A 10,069-nucleotide genomic window follows, 5' to 3' on the forward strand; every position below is an offset into this window, starting at 1 on the left:
GAAGAATTTGAGTTTAGTGGAGAACTTACTTTAATGCCCGATGAATATGCTGGGTGAGACATTTTTAAATGTGTTTTTGTTCCTGGCCTATACCCTGGAATATATTTATATGTATATATATATATACACACACCTGATCCACTGCCTTAAACTAATGAAAGAAGTTATTTAAAAAAATATATCCAAAATGAATAAAATCTGTACTGATGTTCATTACTTACACTGTAAAATATTGTTCTTATATGCCAAAATTAATGGCACAACTTTATGACTTGACACTCCAATTTTCAAAAGTATGGGAGCACTAAATGATCAAAAACAGATAGATGATATTCCAGACTCAAGACATTACATTGTATTTATTGATTTATTTCTGTATACATTTTTTATTTCCTACCTTTTTTTTTTTTACGTTGGCTATGCTAATGTCAATACATTAATGTTCAGTTTTTTTTTCCTACTAAAACTCCTAATGGCTTTCTTCCCTAATCAATTTTAGTTTTAAGTGAGTAAGTACATGATTATTTATTTTTAATTTATAAATATTGATTTAGTATGTACCTTAGTTTGGTTAAAATGTAATTTTTTTTTTCTTTTCTGTTAGAATTTTTGTCTTCTTAAGTGATTAGGAATGTTGTTAAATAAACTGGCCCTTGGTTCAAATGCTTATTATTATTATTATTATTATTATTATTATTATTATTATTATTATTATTATTATTATTATTATTTTTATTATTATTATTATCATTTATATAGTGCCAGCTTATTCTGCTGTGCTTTGCAATATTATAAATAGGGCAATAAATGAGACAATTACAAAATATTACATAAACAATAGGTTAATGAGGACCCTGCTCAAGTGAGCTTACAATCTATGTAAAGTTACTTTGTAGAAGTATGTTAACTTTGATGACTATAAATGGGCATTAGACTGGTGCAGTGAGTAAAATATTAGTTCTTCATAAACACTTTGACAGAAATTATTTTGGGGGGGTTGACAGAATTTTTAGTTCATGCTTCTGTTTAGTTCAGCCAAATTTTAGTAACCTAAATATTATTGGAAAGACCATTAGGACAGACAGAACAGCAGGAAAAAAAAGGGAACTATGACTGAAATGACGTGACTGTAAAAACACACTGTAGCATTTACTCACCTGCTTCGAGCAGCGCAGCCATGCTCCTGCCATTCGGTCCGACCACTCCATGCGGCATGGCACCTAGAACATATTATCATACTTACCCTTCAGGCGCCAGCAAATCGCTGCCCTACATTCACTGGTATCCAGCCGCAACTCAGAACACACCAGCTCTTAAAGTGACCACGTCATCATTGCAACCCTAATCTGTGAGTCACAATCATGACATGAACCAATCAGAATACAGGTAGGCCTATTTAAGGTTTATTTTGGCTCTTATTCTTTGTCCTATTGTGGTTCCTTTATAGATCCTCGTTAAGTGCTCCTAGAGATTCCCTTGTGGTTTCCTGTGTTTGATCTCAGCTTCATATTTGACTTGTGATTTATGGTATCCTGACCCAGCTGTGCATTTGATTTGTAATTTATGATATCCTGACCCGGCTTAGTATTTGACTCGAGATTTTCCCGACTTTGTATATACTCTGTGTATTTCTGTATTTCTGACCTTGGCTTATCTTGACCTTGTTTCTCGCTATATTAATATGTTAATTTCGGCCACTCTAAGGCTCGGTAATACATCTTTCATATCCATCTTTTCTGTGTTTCCACTCTTCCTGCGTGTCGGGGTACGACTTTTGTGACACACACAGGAGACTGATCTATCTCCCTCAATAGCTGAATTCAAAGTGTATAGAACAATACACATGATTAGGCAGACCTCTTGTCATCACTGAAAATAAATAAATAAATAAACAACCGAAAACAGCCTCTTCTCAGCTCTATGCCCATTATATCTGGTGCCACTAATGAATAAAAAATGATGATAAGCATGTTCTGACTCATGTTAGTTGGATGCCCCGAGATTCTTGCATGTAAAGGCTCGGAAATCAGAATTTCTTCTGATTGGCCAAACTACAGTTCATTCAGAAACTAATCTCCAAGTCTACCCATAATCCTTGTCCACATATAATAGAAATGCTATTCTGTATATTATGCCATTATGTATAGGTATTAGATACTAGGTACTATGTTTCAAATATGTAACTTGAGAGATAATATACATGTATTTTTTTATTAAAAAATGTCATTGGTATTACTTAAATATGGATCAAGGATTAATATATTGTTCTTCAGGTTTACATCTTTCCTACTAACCTTATTTCCTACTAACCTTATACTAACATTAGGTTTTAAATTAGATTTACATTGCATTGGAATATAATAATAAAAAAATATAAAACTAATTTTACAAATTAAAAACAAAAATCACTTACAGTGCCTTTTCCCCTTACTCATGTTTGTCCACAGTTGATGAAAAGTACAATTCTTTGCCAGGTGTTCCAGTCAGTTTCTCTGACTCCTGAAGGGGAATTAATGAAGATGCTCCACACCAAGCATGCAGAGTATACCTGCGATACTCAGTATACAGTGACACAATATGATTACAGCCAGGAACAGGTAGGAAGGTCTCCAGGCACATATCAAACTCTAGAAATAGCTACTTGCAATATCAATTTGATGTGACCTTTGACATTTAGATGTCTGTTTTGTTTCTAGACAGGCAATTATTTAGTGTAAATGGAATTATGTTTATATACCCACTTTTTTAATTGAATAGGCTCTTGTGGCATTATGCATTTTCAAATATACCATAAGGTTAGCAGCCAATACTTATTTTAAAAGTATTTAAACACTGATATTTATATTATGATTTTACAACCTTATAAATTTAGCAAAATGTGCAATCTGAACATGTTGCAGAGTAAGTCATAATCTTGCCTGACAGGTGTTGACGGGTTGGTGGAAAGATTTTCAGTGTCTCTGCATAAGTGATCAGATTTCCAAGGTATAAGGGTGAGAGGTGTCTTATTTCTAATTATTTTTTTCAGACAGCCTCCTCCTTTGACAATTTCCTGCTGAAAGAAAAGTGTGCCAGAGCATGTTTATGCTGGGAACCTTAAGTTCTCTTAAGAACTCGTGAATTACTCCAATTCACAGAACATAAACTCTGTAATGCACTCGTGCAAAACAATAGTAAACATGGATAATTTTTTTTTTTTTATATATATATAATGTAAATTAAAAGTGGATTAGAGCATTTTTGATTTAAATTTCAGTAACTATATTCAAATAATAGGAATTCTTATTTTACACTTTTTATCGAGTAGTTCATTTCCATTAATTACCTCATAAGAGACTCATGGATTATCACAACATTAGAAGCATTGCAGGTTTAAAATGAGAATCACATTACTCATTTAAATTCCCTCACGTTCACATACAAATGTAAGTTCTCTGCAAATGGTACAGGATGTCACTTCAGAAATTGAACAAAACAACAGCAAAAAAGATAGTCATTTTGAATATACACCCATAAACACAATACAGGTTGAAGTAATGCAATGGACATACAAAGTATCTAGCTGATTGTAAGGCTGTTTAAACAGTATAGAAACATATTACGATAGTTACCATTAAAGGAACTGTATAGGTAAATAAATGCATATCCTTGTTTCCCCCTTCCTAACAGTAAACCTTCTGTCACTAAGTGCTTTCGCAAAATAGTATAATAATTAGCTTTATAAGTACCTTTTATTATCTTTACTTTGATCACATTTTCTGCTCCTCCTCTGATGTCATGTAATTTCCCCTTTTGCGTTTTCCCTGCTTCCTGTATTTAAGCCACACTGTGGCGTGCCAGAGCTTAGTGATACAATTTGCATGACTAAACACATGACCACAGGGACCTGACCAAAAAGTACTCAACCTAAGTTTCAGTACAAATACAGCATTCACACACTAGTACTCACATACGACATCAAACACACAAACATTTTCTCACCACACTAGGTATCATATAGTGTCATATGTTTATTTTAAATAAACATAAAGAGACAGACAAACTGATGAATAACAATAGAGCTTTTTGTTATCTACATCTATCTATCTCTTTATCTATCAATCTCTATATGTCTCTCTATCTCTATCTACTGTCTGTCTGTCTATCGATAACAGGGGCTGATGGGGAAGGGGTTAACAGTGGGTAGCGAGGCTGACTGACAGGGATTGGCAGGGAAGGGTTAACAGTGGGTAGCGAGTCTGACTGACAGGGGATGGAGGAGAATCTACTGCATGCATTACAGTGAGAATGGGAGAGGAGCACATATAGGCTTCAGCCTTGTCTCTGCAGTGAGCATTCCTTGCACTACAGAAGACATGCTTCTATTTTCATTGGGTGAAAAGGGTATGTTTCTTTCAGAGACTGTGTATCAGAAACATGCTGTAATGTGAGAGGGGGTGGCTAAGAATCATGAGTTACACTGTTGAAAACAGCAAAACATTGTATAGCACTGCAGGAAAACTATACAGAATTGAAAGAAAATAAACTAACCACAGGTATTTGAGCTTATTAGTGTTAATTTGAACTTATCTTGTTTAGCTGCCTGGAGTGTCCCTCTAAGCTTGATCAGAAATACATCCAAGAAATATTTATGCCCTTTAGAGACACACAACACAAGCCTAAACTCACAAGAAGCCAAGCATATTTTAGTAGGTCTGACAATGTATATATGTAGTAGTGTGAGTAGGAAGGAGGTTGAAGGGAATGACAATTCTAGGGAGCGTATGGTAGAAAAATTATATTTGAATTTTGTCAGTTTATAAAAATATCCTATGAAACAGAACGAAGAGAACTTATTAATTGTGCTCATGCCAGTCAGCACAGAAAATCATCTCAGTCAGCAATGATCTGACAGCAATGAGGAGTAAAGCAGCCATGTTGCTGACAGGAATGCTCACGCTGACTTGCAGGAAGAATTTTAAAAAGTGTAGTAACTTGGAAAGATGCTGAAGAGAAAAATGAATACATATTGTTAAATGTCTCATTCTATATGATTTCAAGAATATATGCCAAAATTAACAGTATTATTATTTTAGTCTTACGTTTCACTATACTGTCAACTGATCTGTAATTAAATTATTTACAATGAAATATTTCAAAGAAATGACAAAGAAATTGCATTGATGAGGATACAATGTATTTAATGTCCATAATGATATTTGGACTTCATCAATATTTAGTCTAATGAAATTATAGAATCATTGCGTGAAACAATTATTTCTGAAATATGAATAAATGCATTCAATGGCAAGTTGGGAAAATAAAGGATTATCAAGTAAAGGTAAAGCTTAAAAAAGAGTCTGTTCCGACCCTGCCATAAAGTGAGGCGGAGAAACACTTTACGGGCCCCGGAGCCATTGGAGCTAAAAGCAAATTGCCAAATTAACCCACACGAGGAGAGAACAGCGGCGGCACTGAGGAGCTGGAGCATCACGCGACACCCACTCCTGTCAGGGGCCTCCGAGCATGAAGCAAAGCGAGACACTCAAGTTGTGGCACCCACTTGGCACTCACTCCCCACCCAGCCTAGACCAAGAAGTTCCAGAAAGTGGAAAACACATGTGGGCAACATCAAGCTCACCACCATGGCTGATACCAAATCTCAGAGGTATGACAAGGGCAAGATCCACACAACATGGCCAGAGCCTAGGAGAACCCAACGAGGAACCCACTACCTGCTATGCCTGCTCTGCCGGACACTCACTCCCCACTGCATAGAAACAACAGAGCAGGTACCGGACAGTACAGAGACCCCCCCATCGGTGTAACCTCGGGGCCGCCAGGACAAAGACACAATCCTACTGGGGCAGCTCGGGTCACCCAGACCCACAAGGGTGACAACCTTCATAATGTGATTTAACTAGATGTGACTCGAAAGTAACATTACAATCCTGTTGCAATAGTGTTAGCACAAATTACTCATGACAAAACAGTTCGTATTAATGTCTAGACTGTGTAGCGCAGTTACCCCACATTGTAGGCAGAATACTGCACTGTTATTTGCTTTTCACTGCTCAACAGTTTACACAAGACCAGCGCAGACAGCAAATACAACACACACAAGCCGGCTGCTGCCACGCTGTGGATCATAATACTACACTACAACTATGTCAGTATAAGTAGCACAACCAACCTAGCCCTGTTAAGAGTTGACTATTTCACCGTGGCAAAAAAAACGTGGCAAAAAAATTCCCAGCTCCCCAGAGGCTGTCCTAGCACCCCGGTCATACAAATATTCATTAACGGCTTTTTCTTGGTGGAGCAGGCGGTTGAACATGAATTCCAACGTGTCAGGCAGTCGTAAATCAAGCGCCTCACTGGCATGTTGTTTCGCCGCTGGATATCTGCAAAGTGAGCCATGGCCGTGTAGGAATGCCTGAAATGGCCCTTAACTTCCTGGCCTGCTTCAGGACGTCCTATAAGCCTGTGTACTTATGCACAAAGTGTTGTACGATCAGATTACCCACATGTGCCATGCACGGCACATGTGTCAACTTGACCAACTTCAATGCCGCCAACAAATTTGTTCCGTTGTCACAAACCACTTTGCCGATATCCAGTTGCTGCAGAGTCAGCCACTTTTCCACCTGTGCGTTCAGGGCGGACAGGAGTGCTTGTCCGGTGTGACTCTCTGCTTTCAAGCAAGTCAAACCCAAGACGGCGTGACACTGCCGTATCCGGGATGTGGAATAGTACCTGGGGAGCTGGGGGGGTGCCGTTGATGTGGAGCAAGACGCAGCAGCAGAAGAGGACTCAGCCGAGGAGGTTATGGAAGAGGATGGAGTAGGAGGAGTAGAGGAGGTGGCAGCAGGCCTGCCTGCAAGTCGTGGCGGTGCCACCAACTCCTCTGCAGAGCCACGCACTCCATGCTTGGCAGCCGTCAGCAGGTTTACCCAATGCGCAGTGTAGGTGATATACCTGCCCTGACCATGCTTTGCAGACCAGGTATCAGTGGTCAGATGGACCGTTGCCTCAACACTGTGTGCCAGACATGCCATTACTTCCTTTTGCACAATCGAGTACAGGTTGGGGATTGCCTTTTGTGCAAATAAATTTCGGCCGGGTACCTTCCACTGCGGTATACCAATAGCCACAAATTTTTTGAACGCCTCAGACTCCACCAGCTTGTATGGTAAAAGCTGGCGGGCTAATAGTTCAGACAAGCCAGCTGTCAGACGCTGGGCAAGGGGGTGACTTTCTGACATTGGCTTCTTATGCTCAAACATGTCCTTGACAGACACCTGACTGTGGGCAGATGAGCGGGAACTGCTAAAGGCGAGAGACGGAGTGGCGGATGGTTGAGAGGAGGCAAGGAGGACAGAAGTGGTTGACGTGGCTGAAGATGCTGGACCAGGAGGTGGATGGCGGCTTTGAGTTTGTGTGCTGCTTGTACTCATGTGTTGATCCCATAGGCGTTTGTGATGTGTGATCATGTGCCTACGCAAAGTAGTTGTACCTAGGTGGGTGTTGGACTTCCCACGACCCAGTTTCTTTTGGCACAGGTGGCAAATGGCATCGCTGTTGTCAGAGGCAGACACACAAAAAAAATGCCACACTGATGAGCTCTGCAATGACGGCATTCTGGTGGTGGACACAGCAAGCGTTGATTGGCGTGCTGTCGGGCTGACCCCGGGTGCCGATGCATGCTGTCTGACTGTGCCACTAGCTCCTTGCGACGACCTCCCCCTGCTTCCAACTTGTCTCCTCCTCCTCCTCTCTGTCTCCCCATCTGAACTTTTGCCCTGTTCTTCTTCTTGCCGAGCGGGCACCCACGTGACATCCATGGACCAGATATGAGTGGCAATGTGCACTGGCAGAGGTTGGCAGAGTACACGCTGAAGGCCTGACACACCCGCTTGAAGGACACTGACTGCTATTAGCTTACAGTGAAAAACGTTTTTTCTTTTTAAAGGCACGCTATTGTGACACCAGATATGAGTGGCAAAGTGGACTGGCAAAGGTTGGCAGAGTACACGCTGAAGGCCTGACACCCGCTTGAAGGACACTGACTGCTATTAGCTTACAGTGAAAAAACTTTTTTCTTTTTAAAGGCACACTATTGTGACACCAGATATGAGTGGCAAAGTGGACTGGCAGAAGTTGGCAGAGTACATGCTGAAGGCCTGACACCCGCTTGAAGGACACTGACTGCTATTAGCTTACACTGAAAAACGTTTTTTCTTTTTAAAGGCACGCTATTGTGACACCAGATATGAGTGGTAAAGTGGACTGGCAGAGGTTGGCAGAGTACATGCTGAAGGCCTGACACCCGGGTTGAAGGACACTGACTGCTATTAGCTTACAGTTGAAAACTATTTTTCTTTTTAAAGGCATGCTATTGTGACACCAGATATGAGTGGCAAAGTGGACTAGCAGAAGATGGCAGAGTACACGCTGAAGACCTGACACCCAGACGCTTGCAGACAACTAACTGCTATTCAATCTATTACAGTGGAAAAAAATGTTTTGTTTTTAAATGCAAGCTATTGTGACACCAGATATGAGTGGTGGCACTGGGCAAGTGTGGCACTGGGCAAGTATCCACTGTGAGCCTGACACAGAAGCTGGCAGGCAGGCAACTGCAATTACATTACACAGAAAAAAAAAAAGCAGACTGATGTTCTAGCCCTAAAAAGGGCTTTTTGGGGGTGCTGTCCTTACAGCAGAGATCAGATGAGTCCTTCAGGACTGTAGTGGACACTGAATACCCTAGCCTAGCTATCCATTTCCCTATGAAATGAGCAGCAGCTACACTTTCCCTCCTCTATCTAAGAATGCAGCTTCAGAATGAATCTAAAATGGATGCTGTACAGGAGGTGGGAGGGTCTGGAAGGGAGGGTCTGCTGATAATTTGCTGGAATGTGTCTGCTGACCATGAGGCACAGGGTCAAAGTTTACTCAATGATGACGAATAGGGGGCGGATCAAACCGCGCATGTGTTCGCCCACCGCTGCGAACGCGAACACGCTATGTACAGTTTGGTACATCACTACTGAAAGCCTTGCTTGCTATATCCTACTCACTGTATCCTGAAGCCTTGCTCACTATATCCTACTCACTGTATCCTGAAAGCCTTGCTTGCTATATCCTACTCACTGTATCCTGAAGCCTTGCTCACTATATCCTACTCACTGTATCCTGAAAGCCTTGCTTGTTATATCCTACTCACTGTATTCTGAAGCCTTGCTCACTATATCCTACTCACTGTATCCTGAAAGCCTTGCTTGTTATATCCTACTCACTGTATCCTGAAAGCCTTGCTCGTTATATCCTACTCACTGTATCCTGAAGCCTTGCTCGTTATATCCTACTCACTGTATCCTGAAAGCCTTGCTCGTTATATCCTACTCACTGTATCCTGAAGCCTTGCTCACTATATCCTAATCACTGTATCATGAAAGCCTTGCTTGTTATATCCTACTCACTGTATCCTGAAGCCTTGCTCACTATATCCTACTCAGCAGCGTACATACCGCGGTCGCAGGGGTCGCAGTCAGAGGCAGGGGATTCGGATTTGTGCTCCCCCCTGCTCTGGCAGCCGCTTGTGCCAGCCCTGGGTCCTGCAGGACTAGTAATGGGAACGGCGTTCCTGCTGTGGAAAAAGTGCAGGAACGCCGTTCCCACGCGTTCCTGCAGGACTCGAGCCCTGCTAATAAACATGACTCCATCCTCATTTGGTCAGTGTGTCTGTAAATATGTGTAACAGTGTGAATATATATGTAACTGTGTATGTATGTCTAAATGTGTGTATATGAGTGAGTGAGTGTGTGTGTGTATGTGTAACAGTGTGGTGGCGTATGTTGGCGGTGCAGCCATAAGGGCAGTGGTGGACGCCCAGCAGGTCACTTTCGGACTTGGTAAGGCTTTCATTAACGGACCAGACCAGGTCCTTGTCACAGTGTTGGTTTGTTATTTTCCTTATTATTTTTTATTAATATTGCAGTTATATAGCTTTATTCCTTTTTATTCTGAATCGCTTTACAATATTATAAAGTGGGAAATTTAAGAACAAATGAGACAATTATAAAAT

This window comes from Pelobates fuscus, chromosome 1 (genome assembly GCF_036172605.1).
Source record: "Pelobates fuscus isolate aPelFus1 chromosome 1, aPelFus1.pri, whole genome shotgun sequence".
Taxonomy (NCBI): Eukaryota; Metazoa; Chordata; class Amphibia; order Anura; family Pelobatidae; genus Pelobates; species Pelobates fuscus.